This window comes from Ovis aries, chromosome 3 (genome assembly GCF_016772045.2).
Source record: "Ovis aries strain OAR_USU_Benz2616 breed Rambouillet chromosome 3, ARS-UI_Ramb_v3.0, whole genome shotgun sequence".
Taxonomy (NCBI): Eukaryota; Metazoa; Chordata; class Mammalia; order Artiodactyla; family Bovidae; genus Ovis; species Ovis aries.
In genome coordinates, this window is record NC_056056.1 from 15,102,279 (window position 1) to 15,124,693 (window position 22,415).

Below are 22,415 nucleotides of genomic sequence, written 5' to 3' on the forward strand. Positions count from 1 at the left end.
CTGCTGTCCAGGGTTTCCAGTCTGCTGGACCACCCTGCAGAACTTGGACTTGCCCATCTCCATAATCATGTGAGCCAATTTCTTAAAGTCAGCCTCTCCCCTTCATTCACGTACATCTGTGCATGTGTACTTAGTCACTAAGTCGTGTCCAACTCTTTGTGACCCCATGGACTCTGTCCGTGGGATTCTCCAGGTAAGAAAGAATACTGGAGTGGGTTGCCATTTCCTTCTCCAGGAGATCTTCCCTACCCAGGGACTGAACCTGGGTCTCCTGCATTAGCAGATGGATTCTTTACCACTGTGCTACCTAGGAGACCCCTCTTTACATATATACATATGTTCAAGCTTTCATGTCTCTGGAGAACTTTAAGACAACATGCCTTAATTATTTCCAAAACTGCATGCATAAGAATAATATTGAACTTCTTATGGCAAAGAATTTTTTGGAGCATGCTGTGGGGCTGAAGCGGAGAAGGCAATGGCAACCCACTCCAGTACTCTTGCCTGGAAAATCCCATGGACTGAGGAGCCTGGTGGGCTGCAGTCCATGGGGTCGCTAAGAGTCGGACATGACTGAGCGACTTCACTTTCACTTTTCACTTTCATGCACTGGAGAAGGAAATGGCAACCCACTCCGGTGTTCTTGCCTGGAGAATCCCAGGGTTGGGGAAGCCTGGTAGGCTGCTGTCTATGGGGTCGCACAGAGTCGGACATGACTGAAGCGCCTTAGCATCAGCAGCAGCAGCATGGGGCTGAGGTGGGTGGTGGTACGGAACAGAAGAACATAAAAGAAAACAAAGCTTCATCCCAAGGGAAAACAGATCTCTAATCTTTGCGCAAGGAAAGGTGCTTGGAATTAAAACTCAGGTTGCTTCTGTTCTCTGTAATAGGGCGTGGTCTGGTACCACGTCCTGTGTAGCTAACAGGTCTTGCCCCATCTTTCTCCCATGATACAACTACCTGCTTTTATGATTAGACATCTCTAACTTAACACCTAGGCTAGTTATCAGAAAAACAGACTGTTCCTAGTTGTCAATGTGGTTAATAGTTCTGCTCTATAATGAAACTGCTGCTGCTGCTGCTGCTAAGTCACTTCAGTCATGTCCGACTCTGTGTGACCCCATAGATGGCAGCCCATAAGTCTCCCCCGTCCCTGGGATTCTCCAGGCAAGAACACTGGAGTGGGTTGCCATTTCCTTCTCCAATGCATGAAAGTGAAAAGTAAAAGTGAAGTCGCTTAGTCGTGTCTGACTATTCGAGACCCCATGGATTACAGCCTACCACGCTCCTCCGCCCATGGGATTTTCCAGGCAAGAGTACTGGAGTGGGGTGCCATCGCCTTCTCCAATAATGAAACTGAAAAGGAAAAAAAAAAAAAAAGGTTTTCCTGTTAGACTCAGTTGGCAGCTTGCCTGGGAAAGGGGTGTTAATATCTTCTCAGCCAGGTTTCTGGGCTCCTGCCAGTCCAGCTTGCATATTTCATGGGTCATTCACCTTTGCTCTTTCACAAAAATACTGTCTTGCTCAGAGTATAGTGTTCGTGGGTCCTGGCCTTCGTTGTCAAAGTTTGCTTTTGGTTTATTTGTTTGTTTAAATTTTTTATAGAGGCTAAATGCCTCAACCCATTAATCTAATCTATATTCTTTTGAAGACCTTCCCTGGTGGCTCAGTGGTAAAAAACCCGTAGGAGAGGCAGGTTCGATCCCTGCATCAATCAGGAAGATCCCCTGGAGAAGGAAATGGCAGCCCACTCCAGTATTCTTGCCTGGAAAATCCCATGGACAGAGGAGCGTTGTGAGCTTCAGTCCATGAGGTCACAAAGAGTCAGACATGACTACACGCACACACACATACTTGTTTCACCACTAAATCTGAGTGCTGAGCCAGAAAGGAAATGATGCTGATGCTTTCTTAGAGTAAGAGGTACTCAGGTACCTATGTTGTTCTCTCTATAAGTCAGACGTGCGTTTTCAAGATAAAGTCACATTTCCTCATTCACAATCTTCTGCCACCAGGGTTGGAAGAGTCATTTCTCACTGTAAGAGCGATGCTGTTGAAATAAAATTATTCTTCAGCCACATAAAATCTAGCACATATATTCCTGGACTTCAATAATCTAACTCTATTTAGTTGCTGTAAAAAATTGAGAATTACTGGTAAGATAAAGGCAATATTTTAAAAGTTACTATTCTCATTGCATGGGCTTCCTAGGTAGCTCATAAAGACCCTGCCTACAAAGCTGGAGACGTGGGTTTGATCCCTGGGTTGGGAAGATCCCCTGGAGAAGAAAATGGCTACCTATTCCAGTGGTTTTGCCTGGGAAATCCCATGGACAGAGAAGCTTGGTGGGCTGCAGTCCATGGGGTCAAAAAAGAGTTGGACACAATTTAGTGACTAAACAATGACAATTCTCAGAGTATAAGATAAAATGGCAGGAGAACACATACTGCCATGTGTGTATTTGTATAAAAATTAAGATTCCTTGCACAATTTATTTAGACAATGTGTTTTCTAGACTAGAGGGGAATTAACCATCAATGAACAAAGCCATGCTCTTACTCAAGAGCAGTTATTCAGGAAGTTATTATCAATAAATCAATGTGTTATTTTGATCACTTCACGGTATGCTTAACAACAAAGGAAACAATAATAGCGTTTTTTTTTAAGTATCTTTAAAAACGTATTGATGAAAAGATTATGGGTTTTACTGTCAGACAACAAGGATTTGAATGGCAAATTTTCCACTTGTGTGTTACACAGGTAACTATATTTTACCTCTTTCAGCCTGAGTATCGTCTGTATAATCTTGCTATTTTATAACTATTAAACAATTAGAAGGATTAAGGAAATCCTTGTGACTTATAATGGATATAAAGCATCTAGAACTGTGTCTGGCATAGGTAGGTGTTCAGTAAACATAATCTGCCCACCTTCTTTTTTGCCAAATCTCATTTCCTCATTCCCGGTATGTGGGCAAGCTCCGGGAGTTGGTGATGGACAGGGAAGCCTGGTGTGTGGCAGTCCATGGGGTCACAAAGAGTTGGAAATGACTGAGCGACTGAACTGAACTGAATATCTAGGGGATGTTTCCAAGTACAGGGAGGTTTGTGAAGATTAGATCTGATATATATGAATGCTCTTGTGCTGAACGAGGGAAATGGTGTATGGATGCTATACATCAGCGGATCAGTTCCAGTCCCTTCCATTCCCATCCTACTGGTTACTGCAAAGATTAGAAAGCCAAAACTGGACTCTCAGTTCCCTTTGCAACTGAGTTCTGGATGCTCTCACGAAGTGGAACACAGAAATACAGAAGTGGAGGTGTCTACCTGCCGCCTTGATCTGCTTCTGAGATTTTAGCAGTATTGTCAAGGTGAGCATTCTTTCTGCAGTGCATGCGATGTCACACTCTAGCATCCCAGTGACCAGAGGCAGCTGCTGCAGGGACCCCTGCGGTGCACACTGCTGGTGTCTAGCTGCCCAGTTTCCTAGATCAGAGTTCTGATGTGGGTCCTTGAACATGACAGTTCTTGTAGTGGTCTTCCTGAATGAGATTACTGGTGTGTTTCTCACTCTGAAATTTATTCCTGGAAACTCAGCAAACTTTTTTGCAAAACGTTTTTTGAACCACCACATTGTTTCTAAGATCATCATTTTCTATTTAAATCCCTGTAGTGTTTTCTATTTCTTGTGCAGATTCCTAAGTGACTTCCAATTTTAAATAACATGGTTTTATTTAATATGACTTTAAACAATATCTTCCGTAGTTTTTCCTTGTAACAGTTACTGTGATGTTACGTGCCTGCACTGGATTCTCCCTGGGACTCAGAAAGAGGTCATGAACCTTCTGGACGCTGTCCTTTGGGAATTGGGAGTGGGGGTGGGGCTCATTTACTGGTATATACAATGGGAAATAAATGAGTGACTATTTAGGATTGATATAAATCAATTTGATTTTTTGTTTTTTTTTTCAACTTGTTTGGGCAAAATGAAAAAAAGAAACACCTCTCTTGATGGTTTTTCAAGTTAAGCAGTAGCGTTCATTTCAATCCTTACTTGACATATGAATGGTTATTTACTGCATGGCCTGACCCTTCTCAAACAGTCCTTTATGTAGACATTTAGAAACACTTTACATTTAACAGTACAAAGAAATGACTAGAAGTCATTGAGGAGACTATAGGATGTATGAAGAAAAACAAGAATAAAAAAACTATAAAAATAACGCAGCTATTATGTTAAGATCTCAGCTAACTTTTCAAATGAGATTAGAAAATATATTCTCTTAATTTTAATGCAGTCTTTTCCTTATGTTGCTCCCCAAATGCCTTCATAAGAAAAAAGGGCTTTGTAAATTAGATTGTTTTATTACAAATTTCCAGTAGGATGTATATTCTCTGTAGCCCCTTATTTTTCTGTAAATAGCCCTTGACAAATAAGCAGTGGGTGGGCTGGGTGACAGTACGTAAGACCCAAACTAAAATTTAAAACAGTCCAGGGATTGTACATAAGATGACTGTTCTGTGCACATCTAGGACTTCATCTGCAAACAGAACACATATTTTGCAAGTCAGGGCAAAAAAAATTACAAGCTCAAATTACTATTATGAAAGATATTTAACCTAAGCAACATGAAACCCCCAAATCACTGATTAGTTTCCATTCAGTATTTACAGAGCATATTCTTCTGATGTATGGAGTTCTATTTATCAAAGACCATAACACCATCTTTTGCATCACTGACAAGCAAATTTAAATTTCTTTCTATTGTAATTAAGTCATAATAGCCAGTATTTGATTGCTTTTCTTTAGTACTGTGTGTAAAGTGGCTATTTGGCAGGTTAAGAGTTAAAGTTTTCTGCAAACACTTCCTCCCTCCAGGGAAGTCTTATCTGATGTTTTGTCTGCTGAGCACTGCCTCATATTTGCAGTGTGCTCAGGTGAAGAGAGTACTCACCTGAGCAGGAGTCACTGGAGAGCTGTGAGTTTCCTGGAGGCTGGGGTTCCATCCCTGGGTCGGGAAGATCCCCTGCAGGAAGAAACGGCAACCATTACAGTGTTCTTGCCTGGAGAACCCATGAACAGAGGAGCCTGGTGGGCTACAGTCCATGGGGTTGCAAAGAGTAGGACATGACTTAGTGACTGAGCACACACACGTAGCACCCTTACAGGCATCTCTGGGACTGAGTACCACGGGATGCATTGTATTTTTTCATTATAGTTACTTGAAGTTCCTGGAATCTCCAGATCAAAAAAGGCAGGGAAATTAAATTGTCTTCCTTAAATGCTTTGGTGACTGCAGCCATGAAGTTAAAAGACGCCTACTCCTTGGAAGAAAAGTTATGACCAACCTAGATAGCATATTCAAAAGCAGAGACATTACTTTGCCAACAAAGGTCCATCTAGTCAAGGCTATGGTTTTTCCAGTGCTCATGTGTGGATGTGAGAGTTGGACTGTGAAGAAAGCTGAGTGCCGAAGGATTGATGCCTCTGAACAGTGGTGTTGGAGAAGACTCTTGAGAGTCCCTTGGACTGCAAGGAGATCCAACCAGTCCATTCTGAAGAAGATCAACCCTAGGATTTCTTTGGAAGGAATGATGCTGAAGCTGAAACTCCAGTACTTTGGCCACCTCATGCCAAGAGTTGACTCATTGGAAAAGACTGTGATGCTGGGAGGGATTGGGGGCAGGAGGAGAAGGGGACGACAGAGGATGAGATGGCTGGATGGCATCACTGACTCGATGGACGTGAGTCTGAGTGAACTCCGGGAGTTGGTGATGGACAGGGAGGCCTGGCGTGATGCGATTCATGGGGTCGCAATGAGTCGGACAAAACTGAGTGACTGAACTGAACTGAACTGAACTGAAATGCTTTGCAAGCTCGGACCTCTAATTTTGCTTTCTCAGTTTTCTTTACGCAAACTTTGTGAGGAAGTATTTACCTATTTATTTCTCAGATGAGGAAACACAGATTCAGCAGGGCCAAAATTTTTTGTGGTCACATCATATACACACTAAGTGTGCAGTTGAGATTTTTCTTGTACCTTTTTTCCCCCTTGACTCAAATCCTTTCGGTTTCTCTTTAGTGATAGCTATATAGCTGTCAGGCTAAAACCTGAAGGCTGTTTAGAGAAGAGGAGAATGAGTGCTAATTTCACCAGGGCAAAAAGGGGCAGCTGTAGCTCAGCTGGGAAAGGATCTGCCTGCAATGTGAGAGACCTGGGTTGGGAAGAAACATTGGAGGAGAGCATGGCAACCCACTCCAGTGTTCTTGCCTGGAGAATCCCCATGGACTGAGAAGCCTGGCGGGCTACAATCCGTGGGGTCACAAAGAGCTGGACATGACTGAATGACCAGGCACATAAATCATTAAACCTATGTTAAATCTTCATCATTTATAACTTATCAGTTCAGTTCAGTTCAGTTGCTCAGTCGTGTCTGACTCTTTGCGACCCCATGAATCGCAGCACACCAGGCCTCCCTGTCCGTCACCATCTCCCGGAGTTCGCTCAGACTTACGTCCCTCAAGTCCATTATGTCATCCAGCCATCTCATCCTGGGTCATCCCCTTCTCACAACCTTTAAATCAGGCAAATGTTTAACTACAGATCTTTAGAAAAAAATTAGTATCTGCCAGTTTCTATGGTATGAAAATCCCAACGGTGGGCAAAGTTCCAGCTCCTGGTGTGACATCACAGAAAGCAGTCTGGAAGAGATGCGCATGGTGGCTCTGGCAGCATCCAGAAGCTGGACTCCAGCAAAACACTGCCTGGAAAGTCACTCCCGCAAATCACCCTGTTTCACAGATGAAGAAATTGCACCTTGAAACATCCAGCAATTCATCCCAGGTCGCTTGTTAGAAAGTAGCTTTGCTGGGGATGGAAACAAGGACTGATTCCAATCCCTTTAAACAGCTTTGTGGACAATTAAGCTGTTGTAAGGGAGAAGGGACTGGCAACCCACTCCAGTATTCCTGCCTAGAAAATCCCATGGACAGAGGAGCCTGGTGGGCTGCTGTCCATAGGGTCTCACAGAGTCGTACACGACTGAAGCAACTTTGCGGCAGAGGCACCAAGCTGCCGTAAACTGCAGTGAGGAGCTTTTTCTTCTATATATTTATATTTTTATCAGCAGATTACTAAGACAGACCAAACAAGAGGAGTTTCTTCGCTCACCTAGTGGGTCAAATGTATGTGTTTCTTTTGTTTTGCATTTTTACTTTTTGTTTTATTTTCTTTAAATTTGTATCTTGTTAACAAAATCATGCAATCTTATAGATGAGATACTCACAACTTTTTAGAAATCCAATTAAAATACTAACTGCACAGTGGAAGAGTCGGTGAGTCCCGAGAGGTGAGCATCTGTGCAGAGGTAACAGGACTCTGTCCCTTCCTCCCTGAGTACAGAGTGAGCTCCACCGGCTCTGTTCTACCCTCCTACACAGACGGGAGCTTTGGCACCAGAAGGCAGCCCCTTGCAGAACGGTCACTTTTCCAACCAGTTTATTATTGGGACTGTTTCTCTTCCTATGAGTTCCTGTTGCTGGAAGGGAGCCTAATGCTTTTTTAAAATCTATTTTTCAGGAAATGAGGAAACGGAGAAGTACTCAAGTGTTATTTGAATAAAAAGAGCATTTACTGGTAGTTAATCTAATTTAGAAAAGACAATCTTTTCCCAGTACAGGCGTACAGCTTGAATTCAGTACATGAGTTTTTTCCCTGATTGTTTTTCCATATTTTCTGGTGTTAATACCTACGAGGATACATTGAAACAATCACCTTAATTAATAAAAAGACTATTTTCGTTTTCTCTGCTGTCTACCTCTTGCACTAATTGTTGTGTAATCTGGCAGATTATACAATATGTGTCTGCACGCTCAGTCACTTCAGTCATATCCGACTCTGTGACCCTGTGGACTGTAGCCCATCAGGCTACTCTGTCCATGGGATTCTCCAAGTGAGAACACTAGAGTGGATTGCCATGCTCTCCTCCGGGGGATCTTCCCGACCCAGGGATCAAACCTGCATCTCTTATGTCTCCTGCATTACAGGCAACTTCTTTACGGCTAGCACCACCTGGGAAGTCCAGATTATAGGATCGATTCAGTTCGGTTCAGTCACTCAGTTGTGTCCGACTCTTTGTGACCCCATGAATCGCAGCATGCCAGGCCTCCCTGTCCATCACCAACTCTCGGAGTTTATAGGATACAAATGCAATAACAATAGATCAAGTGAAGTGAACACAAATGATACCCAGGTCTTTCTCTCTCATACACGATGCACACACACATACACACATATACAACACACACACACACACACACACACACCATCTACACACAGGCACGCAGCAAACACACTTCTTGTAGCTTTCAGATAAAGCTAAAAATACCTGCTATTTGAAATTACTCCCAATGGTGATTAAAAAGAACCTTCCGCACTGAGATCAGAGATGGTCCTTCTTCTCTGTTTTACAGAGGTCTTCACTGTGGTTGTCAGGATGCAGCCATGACCCTAGAAAAACAGAGCAAAAGGTGTACTGTGGGCTCATTTAAGCCAAGTTTTGTTTAAAAACCATCCTTTTTCAAAGCTATCTATAAACCCTTGGTGAGAGTAGTGTAAAGAGTGTCGGTGGATAGTAAAAGGAAGTGATCACAGTCTATCATGCAATGGTCCTTTTAAAAGGATGGAGGGACAGAGGAGACCGGAAGTTCTAAGTCCAGGCGGGCTCTTTCTGCATTGCTGTGATGAGTTCTGGGGTGCAGATACATTACTTACCATTCCTGGTTTGTAACACACGTGTCTGTTTGCGCTTTCTCATTTACACACAAGAGTAGGAAGTGATGTGGACTCTCAAGTCGATCGTTTCATATAAATTGTAAGTAAATTGAAGATACTTTTCAAATTGTAAGTATCCATCCCCCAGACGTCCTGATTCTCTGGTATGAGGCCATGATCACCTGCCTAGCCTTTGGCCCACACCTATATACTGGCAATTACCAAAGTCTATCTCCAGGCAGATAGACTGAAATTTCCAGACCTGAAATTATATATTCCAAAATTAACTCACTCTTCTGAAAGCTGCACAAAGATCACAGGATCACTTATAAAACTATTTCATAATATTCATAAATGAAGAACCCTCTCTAATGCTTTTTCACTTTTTATAAAATAATAGCTTCTGTATACTGTTTATAATATGCCAAATACTTGACTAATCTCTTCACTCATATTACCTCTGTTAAAGTCACTGCATTATCCCAGTAATGTTATGAGGATTTATTATTTCCATTTTATGGATAAAGGAACTAACAGTGAGTAGGTATCGCTGACATTAAGTGAAAGATCATTGTCTGAAGATACTTACAGTCCTTCATATAATTCACTATATACATTCTATATGATAAACTCATTCAAATCTCTTTGAATGTAATAGTCATATATTCACACATTATATTAAAGTTCAATAATTTTTCAACTAAAAAGTTTATTCTAAAGCTTCTATTTGATTTGAACCAACTAAGAAAGTGAACAATTTGCCCTTCAAGACAGCTATCTCTTAAAAAATAATGTTTTCTTAGTTCCTAGTAAAATCATTCATGCTTTTTATAAGTTATAAAATACAAGAAAGGTAAAAGCTGTATCCTCCATAACCTATCAACTATATAATCAGATACATTTATTTTAAAATATATCATTTAAATTCCAAAATTATTTATAGTTATATACAAATGTCTGGGGTTCCCCAGGTGGATCTGTGGTAAAGAATCTACCTGCCCATGCAGGAGATGAGGGTTCAATCCCTGGACTGAGATGATCCCCTAGAATGAGAAAGGGCAACCCACTCTGGTATTCTTGCCTGGAGAATCCCAGGGACAGAGCAGCCTGGCAGGCTATATAGCCCATGGGGTTGCAAAACACCTGGAGATGACTGAGCAACTGAGCAGGCATGCACAACCACTCACCAATGTTTACATTTCTTAAAAAATTTTTTCTAGTGTTAACAGAATTCTGCCTTCCCTAAATCACCATTCAGATGATAACGAGAGGAAATAACGTAGATGTAAATCAGTGGATGGTGTGTACTGAATGGACTGAAGGACAATGACGGAATAGGAAACACATCCCATTGAGGCTATGTGCATCATCTCAAAGGTGAGTTTCACTTGTCTTAGTGTGTAGTGAGTACCCCAGTCTTTAGAATAGTTATGAGAATTAAGTGTAGTTGTAGTTCCCACCTTTTATCACCTTTGAATAACCCATCTCTTCCTCATGCTCATGGGATATAACATGGGTATAATATCTATATAGAAATACGTTACATCCACTAACCCTGCTTTCATCAAACAGAACACATTCTTACCACGACTACCACAAGCAGAGTGTAGAGGAGGAACCAGAAGAAGTAAATGAAAAAGCAAAGTCTTTGGGGTTGTGGAGGCAGATAACAACCATCTAAGCTCCAGCAGTAAAGTATCTGCCTGCAATGCAGGAGACCAGAGTTCGAGCCCTGAGTCAGGAAGATCCCCTGGAGAATGGAATGGCAACCCACTCTAGTATTCTTGCCTGGAGAATTCCATGGACAGAGGAGCCTGGCAGGCTACAGTCCGCGGGGTCACAAAGAGTCAGACAGGACTGAGCAACTAACACTCTCACTTTCAAGTGAGCCTAAACAAGAAGTTGGAGTAGAGGTGTGTGTGTGAGTCTGTGAGTTGGCACCCTGGTCTCTGTCCCGATGGAGCCATTATGGAAATTTCTCCAGTTTGATTTATCCTCTGTATGAGAAAGAACAATTTTCCACATCTCTTAAGCTTTCAGATCATTTGAGACCAGGTGTTAATGGTGGGCAAGTGGAGGAAGGAAGCTGGTTTTCCAAAGAAAAGTGACCGAGACTGTTGAGGGAGTAGGAGGAAGAGGGGCTGGGAGCTTTGCCGCAGGAGGGCTTTCTGTTCTGCTGAAATCCCTTCTGGAGTCCCAGGAAAGAGATGTTACCTTTTAACTGGCGTGGACCTTGTGACCAGGGAGCGGACTTAACCTACTTCCTGGCCAGGACTAAATGTTACTTTTGACTTTAAATTACAAACAAACAAAAAAAAAGTATCTACTTTCCTACTTTAGACGGTAAATATCAAATATATTATCTTATTATTTTCTCATTCTATGGTCACTAGATTTTCAACAAAAGTGACGAGAAATCAAAGAGGAGAGAGGTTTGTAAAATGGACATTTCTGGTCGATTTTATTATTATTGCTATTATTAGTATTGGAGTATAGTTCTGCAGTGTTTCAGATGTACAGCATAGTTATTTCAGATACAGGATATATTATAAATATATACACATATATACATACATATATATATATGTGTGTGTGTATATATATATATGTGTGTGTGTATATATATATATATATATATATAGGCTTCCCAGATGGCTCAGAGGACATGTGTTTGATCCCTGGGTCAAGAAGATCCCCTGGAGGAGGAAATGGCAACTCACTCCAGTAATCTGGCCTGGAAAATCTCATAGACAGAAGAGCCTGGCAGACTACAGTCCATAGGGTCACAAAGAGTCGGACATGACTGACTATCTGAGCTGCTGCTGCTAAGTCACTTCAGTTGTGTCCAACTCTTAGCGACACCATGGACTGCAGCCTTCCAGGCTCCTCCGTCCATGGGATTTTCCAGGCAAGAGTATTGGAGTGGGTTGCCATTGCCTTCTCTGAGCATCTGAGATAATATATATATTCTTGTTCACATTCTTTTTCACTATATACAAGGTACTGAATACAGTGCTCTTTGTTGTATGATAAGTATTTGGTCAATTTTAAGGCTTCTCTGCTTGTCATAAAAAGGGGATATAAGAGTGAAATTCATAACATCTTGAAAGTTCTTTTGAGCTCATCTCTAGGCGCTATGTAAATTTTAACTGTATAAAATTTATTTCATTTAAGTTTAAAGTTGGCCCAAATGTCATGTGTCTCTGGAAAATATCAGTTTGTACACGTTTAATCTTATTTATCGATACTAATTTCCATCCCTTTCCAAAACTGTTTTTCTTCTATTCTTCAAGCTGTAGATCACAAATTTCTGCTATCTGACAATTTTGTACATTAAAAATCCATAATCTATTGAGTCCTGCACTTTTGCCTTGCCACAAGCAGAGAAAAAGCACAGCAAAATTACTGGGCTCTCACTAACCGCGTGTTTCATCCTTTTAACTTGCCTGAAGTACGGTTGACATCCACACGTAACACACTGTCATCGAGCTATTTGGCGGGAATTTCCCTAATGAGATGACATAGCCACTTGGCATGAGATGACATAGGCACTTGGCACTGGACCAGCTTTTGACCTTTAACCCCATCTGAGCACCAGATGCCCTGAGGTTGCCTGGGGCGGGGGAGGGGGCCTCGTGGAGTCTTTCTTGAGAGGGAGGGTCCCTAATGACCCACCGTGGCTTTACATCTTCTTTACCACGTTTAAACAGCTCTTCTATTTGCAACCTCTCCTATTTGACATTTTTCTTTTGCTTTAAAAAAATTGTCTGATTTGATGCTCAGTCACTAGCACACTTTATTTTTCTTGTTTCTTAACTGCTTTGCTGTTTCGTCTGGTCAACCAGTACAACGTTGAAAGTAATCCATATATTAATGTTTCTTTAAGTTAACTATGGCTTAATCAACAGTGGTGACTGCTTTGATTTTCAGCACAGAGACCATAGTAAAGTGTGTTAAGAAGTTCTATATCAGGTGTGTTGATTAATACTTCGTAGAACTGGGCTTGGATTTTTACAACTTGGGTAATTGATGAGAAGTCAGACTGGGGGCTGTATAATTAAGATAGCTGGAAAATGAATTCAGAAATTGGCTTTGTGATTTGATTGGTTTAAATTCTATGAATATACTTAATCCTTTTGAATTAAATTTGTTGCCATAGAATTATGTTAGCTACATCTCTGCAATGCTGTATCCTCAGGGCAGTGTTCATTTGCAGTCTCTCAAAGAAATACTGTGTATATAAAACACAGTGACCAATAGTAATGTAGGAAAAAAAAAGATTGTTTTCTTGTTCATTGGTGAAATATGCTGGATATTTTCCTATACTTTCACCTTCTCAACTGATCTTCTAATTACCTCTGTGCCGTAAATAATTATAGCTCTGTGGCTACAGCTGAATTCACTAAAGTCTGCTATTAGGATTAACTAGTCCTACTGGCTCGCAGCATCAGGCAGTGAAATTATGTTAAGCAAGAATAGTCATTTGACAGTCATATGCTGTACTTCACTGTGTGATACTTTCCTATATGATGGTGAGTATTTCCATGGAAAAACGCAGAGCTCATCGTAGTGACTGTCTTTCAGGGAGGAGGATGAGAGTTGGTGCATAGAGAAGGCTGAATACTGAAGAACTGGTGCTTTTGAATTGTGGTGCTGGAAAAGACTCTTGAGAGTCCATTGGCAGCAAGGAGATCAAATCAGTCAATCTTTAAGGAAATCAACCCTGAGTATTCATTGGAGGAACTGATGCTGAAGCTGAAGCACCAATACTTTGGCCACCTAGTCCAAACAGCTGACTCATTGGGAAAGACCCTGTTGCAGGGAAAGATTGAGGGCAAAGTAAGAAGGGGGCGGCAGAGGATGAGATGATTAGATATCATTACTGACTTGATGAACATGAATCCGAGCAAACTTTGGCTTCCCTGGTGGTGCTAGTGGTAAAGAACCTACTTGCCAATGCAAGAGATGTAGGAGATGTGGGTTCGATGCCTGAGTTGGGAAGATCTCCTGGAGGAGGGCATGGCAGCCCACTCCAGTATTCTTGCCTGGAGAATCCCCTGGACGGAGGAGCCTGCCAGGCTTCAGTCCATAGGGCCATCGCACAGAATCAGACACGACTAAAGTGATATAACACACACGTTGAGAGACAGTAGAGGACAGAGGAGCCTGGCGTGCTACAGTCCATGGGATCACAAACAGCTGATATGACTTAGGAACTGAACAACAGCATGAGTGAGATCCAACTAGTTGAGTGCTACACATTCATTACAAAATAAACGCAAGTAGTAGGTGGATGACCAAGTTAACAGAATGATTTTCTTACTTGGGTTTTCCTTGCCCTCCTTATTTCTTTCCATCTGCATCTCCATCTCTGTCTCTTTCTCTCTCCAACCCTCACCTCCTCAAATATTAAACCATGCAGATTTATCTTAACTATGCAGGTAGCCCTAAAGATGCTGTAATTTGTCTACTTCCTTTCCTGACTGCTACTGCCTTAGTGAGTGAAATCTTGAAATTTGGATTGTATGATTATTAAAAAAATAATTATATTGTGTAAATATTTCTTGCAAATTAATTGTGACTGACTCCAATGCAATTAAAAAAAAAAACCAGCCTATCTCTTGAATAAAAGAACAAATTTTAGCCAGGTGTCACCTAAATCATTCTACCTCTTTCTTTTCTAATGCATTTTATTCTGACCATTACTCCCCTTCATTGTGTCACAGGTCACAAAATGCAGATGCTTCTTCTGATTAATCATTTTAAAAATAATATTCATCTGGATATTATTGATACTTTTATGTCTACCACACATAGATAAGGGCTTCCCTGGTGGCTCAGTGCTAAAGAATCTGCCTACCAATGCAGGAGACATGGGTTCAATCCCTGGGTCAGGAAGATCAAGTAGAGAAGGGAATGGCAACCCACTCCAGTATTCTTGCTTGGAGAATCCCATGGATAGAGGAGCCTGTTAGGCTACAGTCCATGGAGTTGCAAAGGTGAGACACAACTAAGCAACTAACACACACACACGCACACGCACACACACATACACACATGCACGCACACACAGGAGGTCATGAGTAGCGGTTCAGTTCAGTTCAGTCGCTCAGTCGCGTCCGCCTCTTTGCGACCCCATGAATCGCATCACGCCAGGCCTCCCTGTCCATCACCATCTCCCGGAGTTCACCCAGACCCATGTCCATCGAGTCCATGATGCCATCCAGCCATCTCATCTTGGGTCATCCCCTTCTCCTCCTGCCCCCAATCTCTCCCAGCATCAGAGTCTTTTCCAATGAATCAACTCTTCTCATGAGTTGTCCAAAGTACTGGAGCTTCAGCTTTAGCATCATTCCTTCCAAAGAAATCCCAGGGTTGATCTCCTTCAGAATGGACTGGTTGGATCTCCTTGCAGTCCAAGGGACTCTCAAGAGTCTTCTCCAACACCTAGCGGCACTGCCTCCTTTATTCTATCTCCCTTTTGCTTCTATCCTCCAACCACATAATAATGGTAAGTTTAAAAGGCAATTCTTTGTGTTTTTACTCAAAAAAAGAGAGGGAAAGTTGGAAACAAGTAGAAATTTGTAGTAGCTAGTTAAATAATTATGGTCTATCTTTGTAATGAAATTCTATCCCTCTATTAAAAGCAACAAGAAAACTTCATAATTGTTGATATATGGACCTGAGCTCTAAGAGAGTTTGAAAAAGAGTCATTGTTTGGTTTTACTGTGCTTGGGGGGAAAAAAAACCTATGTATGTCAATACACTTGTAAATATACCTGCATGATTTGTATCTGTACCATATAAAATTGACTGATTAATAGTGTATAATGCTGGGAAGGGAATAGAGTGAATAGGGCCAAGGAAGAAATGATTTTTTCCCTCATATCTTCCTGTACCTCTTGGATTTTGTGTCATACAGGTGGGTCATCTACTCAAATAAACAGAGATGATTCCATTGGGCAGAAGGAGCAACAATTTTCTGATGGGGTTTAAATAAGACTTGATTCCAGACCTGATCACTCAACTGTAAGTGTGACCTCAGATGGATTGTGTGACCTCTCATTGTTGTTGTTGTTCAGTTGCTAAGTTGTGTCCAACTCTTTGTGACCCCATGAACTGGAGCATGCGAGGCCTCCCAGGCTTTCACTATCTCTCGGAGTTTACTCAAACTCATGTCCATTGAGTCAGTGATGCCATTCAACCAATGAATCCTCTGTTGGCCCTTTCTTCTCCTACCTTCAGTCTTTCCCAGCATCAGGGTCTTTTCCAATGAGTTGGCTCTTCTCATCAGATTGCCAAAGTACTGGAGCTTCAGCTTCAGCATCAGTCCTTCCAAATCACGGATATCTGTCAACTCACAACAGCTATGTGTTGGAGGAAGTGATGGAGTTGGAAGTACCTAGCAACCATGAAGACTGTGATAAGTTCTTTTCTCTCAAAGCCACCATTGACTGCAGTAACTGCCAGCGCTCTAGGAAGGATGGACGCTCACAGTGTAGTTGGACGACTCTCTGTCCATCTAGCTAAGTAATATCTAGATGGCCAGTAAAACATCACTTCTGGATGTGTCTGTGAGGTTGTTTCTGGGGGAGATCATCATTTGAGTTGGTATACTAAGTAAAGAAGATGGTCCTCACTCACGCAAGTGGGCATCAGCCAATACAATGATCTTGGGAATAGAATGAAAAAATGGAGGAAGGATTTGCTCTCTGCTTGAGTTGCAACATTTATCTTCTTCTGCTCTCAGACTTAGGTGATTCTGGGTCCTGGGCCTTCAAACTTAAACTGAGACTTAGATCATTGCCCACCTACTTCCCATCCCAGGTCACTAGCCTGAGGGCTTGATTGAATTACATCACCAACTTTTCTGGTTCTTCAGCTTGCCGATGGCAGGCCATGGGACTTCCTGGCCTCCAGAATGGTGTGGCCCAATTTCTATAATAAATCTCCTCATAGATATGAGGATAAATGCCCTATTGGTTCTATTTTTCTGGAGAACTGTGATTAATACACTATCTATCCAACTATTCTGTCTCATTAGAATAAATTTAGTTCCTTTCTTAAGTACATTACAAATTATCTTGAAAAGCCTGTTGAGTGCACATGTCAGTCCTGTCCCATTGAACATAAAGATTCTGCTCATCTCACCAGTCAAAGAGCTAGAACAATGGAAACAAGAATAAATTTTGTACATCATTTAGATATGAATTTCTAAAATTGCTTATCTCTATATTTCCCTGGATAAGAAGGGAACTATTAGGTCTATATTTTACCCCTCGTGAAATTTAGCCCAGGATAAATAATAGAATACCATTGAGTTATTGGAAAAGGTACAGTTAGATACTTGACTTTTTGGTCTATGCTTGAATGCATTAGCTAATCTACATGCCTTTTGGACTAAAGGGAAAGGTGCACTATATAAATAGATCGTGCCTTCTGACTGGATATTTCACTGCCATAGGAATTAATCTTTAATTTGCTCATCTCAAAAATGAATCCTGTTGGACTATGAGGGTAAGGTGAATGTCTGGCATTAATAATCTATTTCTTTTTAATTAATCTTAAATTCATCAGCTCCAAACTAGTATTGATTAAGAGATTATAAGAGTCCAGAAAGTATGCAGAAAATTTTATTTGTTCCCTAGAGGTGTCGTGATATTTTTAAAGGAAAGATCATTCACTGTGCACCAGTATTTGAAATATTTTCTCGGGAACTGCAGCACATTTTCTAACTTTATAAAATAATGTACCATGTTATTGATTTGTAATAAAGACATAATCACTCAGACCCTCACATCTGGTGGTTAGGCTCATGATATCTTACTGGCAGCTTGCAATGCACCTGCACCAGTATTCTTGAGAAATATCATAGAGCCAAACAGAAAGACAAGACTTTTTCACACTGAAAATATTTCTATTAGCTTTTTCCTTCCTTTTACATATTCTATCAATGTCATCCAGTTTTTATTATCACATTTTATATTTCCAAATTGCAATTGCTTATTTGTGATATCTTCTTTAAAATCTTTTTGACAAAGCTTTCTAAATTAATGTTATTTCAAGCATGTTCCAGTAGCTGTTTTAACATTCTTATAACAACTGGTTTAAAGTCTTTGTTCCATCATTACAACATCTGTATCATCTGGTAGTTGGGGTCTGTCAGTTGACTTTTTGTTGGACTTTCAATTCCCGCCTTCTTCAAGTCACAACAGTTTAATTTATTGAGTCCTCAAATAGCTGATTCAGAAATTTGCTCCTGGTTCATAGGTGCATTTAACGGAAAAGGCAAAGGGAAATGTGCTTAATTCTTCTTTTCCAGAGCCAAGACCCTAAACATCCCTTCTGAGATGTGTTTTATACTCAAGGAATACTAACTATGTTTATCTTGGGTCAAACACAAGTCTAGCAAGGAAGAGCAACTGTGTGATGAATCTGCAGATTTCCCGTAACTACAAAGTCAAAATCACTGACCATACATTTTTTTTTTTTTCAGATTGACATACTACAGGACATAGTCCACCGGTTTTATTATTCTGTCACTAGAAATAAGGAAACTAAATAAGTCTACTTATTTAGAACCTCACAAAAATAGTGACTCATAGAGACATTCAAATCATAGCCTTAGCTTTTACTTATGTCATTTGTTTAATTTTTATATTATTCTATTTATTTGAACTGTGATATTTTATTACCTCTTTATGTAGTACAATATCATCATTTTTATCTTGAGCATTTGGGCTCCGTGTAAATATTTCCATTTTCTAGAGAATCTAATTTCTTCCTTAAGTCAGAAGGTGACAAGCAAAGTGACGAGGTGACATGGTCATTTTTTTCTTGGTCTCCAGGAAATATGATGCTGAAGTTAACACTGAGTTAAGATGCATACTATGTCCTATGACTTTAGCATTGACATCCTCTGTTTAAAAGTGTGAACATGAAAAAATAAATAAATAAATAAAAGTGTGAACATGTTAAGCTGCTTCAGTCATGTCTGATTCTTTGCGACCCTATGGACTGTAGCCCATCAGGCTCCTCTGTCCATGGGATTCTCTAGACAAGAATACGAGAGTGGGTTGCCGTGCCCTCTTCCAGGGGATCTTCCCAACCCAGGAACTGAACCCACGTCTCTTATGTCCCCTGCATTGGCAGTTGGGTTCTTTACCACCAGAGCCACCTGGGAAGCCCCTTATAGGAGGTTGCTGATGCTGCTAAGTCGCCTCAGTTGTGTCCGACTCTGTGCGACCCCATAGACGGCAGCCCACCAGGCTCCCCCGTCCCTGGGATTCTCCAGGAAAGAACACTGCAGTGGGTTGCACCTAATTAAATTTCCACTGTTGTATTTTGGTAGATATAAATTTTGTCTTCTTCACATCTTTTAAAGAGCTTACAGAATCTACCTAGTAAACTATAGATTAAAAATAAAATTGTCAAGAAACGTCCATCCTGTTTTCCATTTTTTTCATGTATCTGTACAATGAGGCAAAAAGACTTGCTCAAATGAAGAGATCCCATTATCCTCAGCCAGGGCATCCTTTCTCATGAAAATTTCAACACTTTCATCTCTATTTTCATTCAGCCTCAAATTTCTTTTTTGTATATTAACATCTAAAATCCATTATACTTTTTATCAGACTATTTATTTATTTAGAAGCTGACACACCGTGTTCTTACAATTTGAACAATTTTGTAAATTCCACTTGAGGCTATGTATATAATCTAGGAAAACCGTAAAAAACTCCAGTTTCCTCTAATTAGTTCCATAGAGAATCACTACAACAAACAAAAGTATAGAATTTTAACCTCACAGGTGCTGTTTTACAGTACCCTAAAAATGTGTTAAGTATCTTCCAACACTGTTTTAAAGTGAACACAGATGAATGATTTGGGTTGCAAACAGGAGACTGGCGTAAGCACAGTGCTTAAATAAGCATTGTGTCAGAAGGAAACGTGCTCATAGAAAGTGCTTATCCCAGCTCTATTCCAATTAGGTTAATTTTCCTCTCTCTTTGGACCTCATTTACAACATTCATGTTTGACAGCCTTTTAAATTTTTCTCTGAATAGAAATTTGGATTTATAATTGCAGAAACTGAAATAAAACAAACTCCCACATGTCTCACGAAATGTTGCATATTCACCTTTTGTTTTTACAAGCAGAGTCCAGGTTAAGTGGCTGCAGTGGCAGTTTGATAATCAATTCCTGACACTTCGAATCGATTCTCAGGCCAGGTCTCTGATGACAGGCAAAAACAGTCCATCTGTGTGAATGCCAGTTTCTATTTCTCTCTTACCCTAAATAGCGAGGTCATTTACTTAAAACTAGGAAGGGAATTGGGGATGTGGGGGTGTGTGTGTAGGTTGTGTGGTTGGGGGAGGGACTGGAGTTGGCTAAAATTGCATAGATGATTGCTCTGACTCTATAGACTTCCTTTGTCAGTGGAGATGGCTATCTAAATTGATCACTGGTTTCCATGACAACCAATCTAGATAATTTGAGTCTTCCGCAGCAGGGATTTTAAGGGTCAAATTATTTTAAAAATTGCCCAGTTTTCTCCTCCACAGTTATCGCCTCAGATATTAGTTGTTAGAATGTAGAGATTGCTTCTTTATGAAAAAAATATTGAAACTGCATTCCCACAGAAATAGTAACATGCCAAATGTTATGCGCACACATTCCTCAGGGATTTCTTTTCTGTCCCACATCTGCACAGAATTGAATTTTCAAGTGACTGCTTTGGTGTTGATACTTTTTACAAGGGTAGACAATGTTTCTTATTTGTAAAGAGAATAAAGCCAACGAAACCCACAGAAATATTGAAATGGAAGGATATCTTTCTAATAATTTCGGCATTTCCTTATACCTATCATGGCTACTTTGTAGATTATTATTCTCATACAGGAGATGAAACCAGCTTACTTCTACCTCATCTCAACTCCTGTGAACTGTGATTTACTTTTCTAAAAAGTAAAATAATTCCATCTTTGAATTGAATGTTTGGTGGTCATTACGTTATAATGCTAAATATTATCACTATCTCCAGACACTTTATTCAAAACATAAGGACATATATTCTATCAAATGATTTTCAGGAGGCTATTTGAGGAAAATATTGTAGCTTAAAGATCTGTTTTACCAGGAGCTCCAAACGATTTGGGTCAGCTTCGTTAGAGGTTGATGAGTTTCCGGGGTCATGTGGGAACCGTGGGAAGAGTAGGCTGGCCATCACTGCACGTGCACAAGTGACCTCACTACCCTCAAGAAGAAGCCCGTCCCCAGGAACATGTTTGTTCTGAGCAACCAGATCCTGGGCAAAAGGGACATGTAGATCTGAATGTGTAATGCAGTTATCTTACAAATATTCCAACTCTAATAAAAAATACACAGCTTTCAAACTTTAAAAAATATAGAGCTGATATGCTAGGAGAAGAGAGTGAATATCATCAGTCAAAAAGCAATGATTGTCAGGATGGGTGAAAATGCTAGAACCAACTAGAGGTTGTCTATGAGAGACCTGCTTTGAATATACAGACATAGACAGGAGAAAGGAAAGAGAAAAAGATAAATCCTGAAAAAGCGAATTAAAATAAATTTGGAATTTAGCTAATGAAGTTTCAGACAAAATAGACATCCTAACAAGAAAGATCACAGAGATAAAGAAATGGTCAGTTCTCAGGAAAACACTTTAGTCCTTAGAATGTAGGCACCCAGGAACAGAGAATCAAATATGGGGGACAAAAATTGAGATCTGCGAGAGAAAAAAGGGCAAATTCCCTAAGGAAATCGGAGACTTCTATCCTCCTTTTTTTCTGTAATTGATACAAGCAGTAGGCAGAAAATCCATAAGGATTTAGTTGAACTAAACCGCATCATTAATCAACTTGATCTAATTGACAGATACAGAACATTTTCATCCAAGAACAGCAGAATACACAATCTGCTCAAGCTCTTGTATAATATTCACCAAAAAGACCAATCCAGGGCTATGAAGCACACTTTAACACATTTAAAAGAATAAGAATCATAAAGAGTAAGAACTCTCTGGAATTAAGCTGGAAGTGAATAACAGAAAACTGGAAATCCCAAATACCGGGAAATCAAAGAAAGCACTTCTATAGTAACATTTGGGTCAAATAAGTCTCAAGAGAATTTTTTTAAAAAATTAGAGATAAATGGCAATAAAGATCATTTATAAAAATTTGTCAGATGTCTGAACTTTCCGTTTTCTGGCTACAAAATGAGTGTGATACTGTAATCATATCTGTTCCAAATGGTTGTTGGGAAGATTAATGAGATGATGCAGGCAGTTGGCTCTCAGTGAAGTTTTCAATAACTATTATAAATATAACAGTATTGATAAATAATCTGTGCTGAATGGGATTCTGGAACAGAAAAAGGATGATTTGGTAAAAATTAAGGAACTCTGAATACAATATGGACTATGTTAAAAATGCTTTATCAGTATATTTACTTTAATGATAACAAAGGTAGCAAAGTAGTGTAAAATATTAATACGGGGAAACTTTGTGTGATTATATGGGAATTTTGTACTATCATCCCAATTTTTCTGTAAATCTAATATTCTCCTAAAAAATAAAGCCTAATTAAAAATTAATGGCAAAAAATCATATTGGAATTT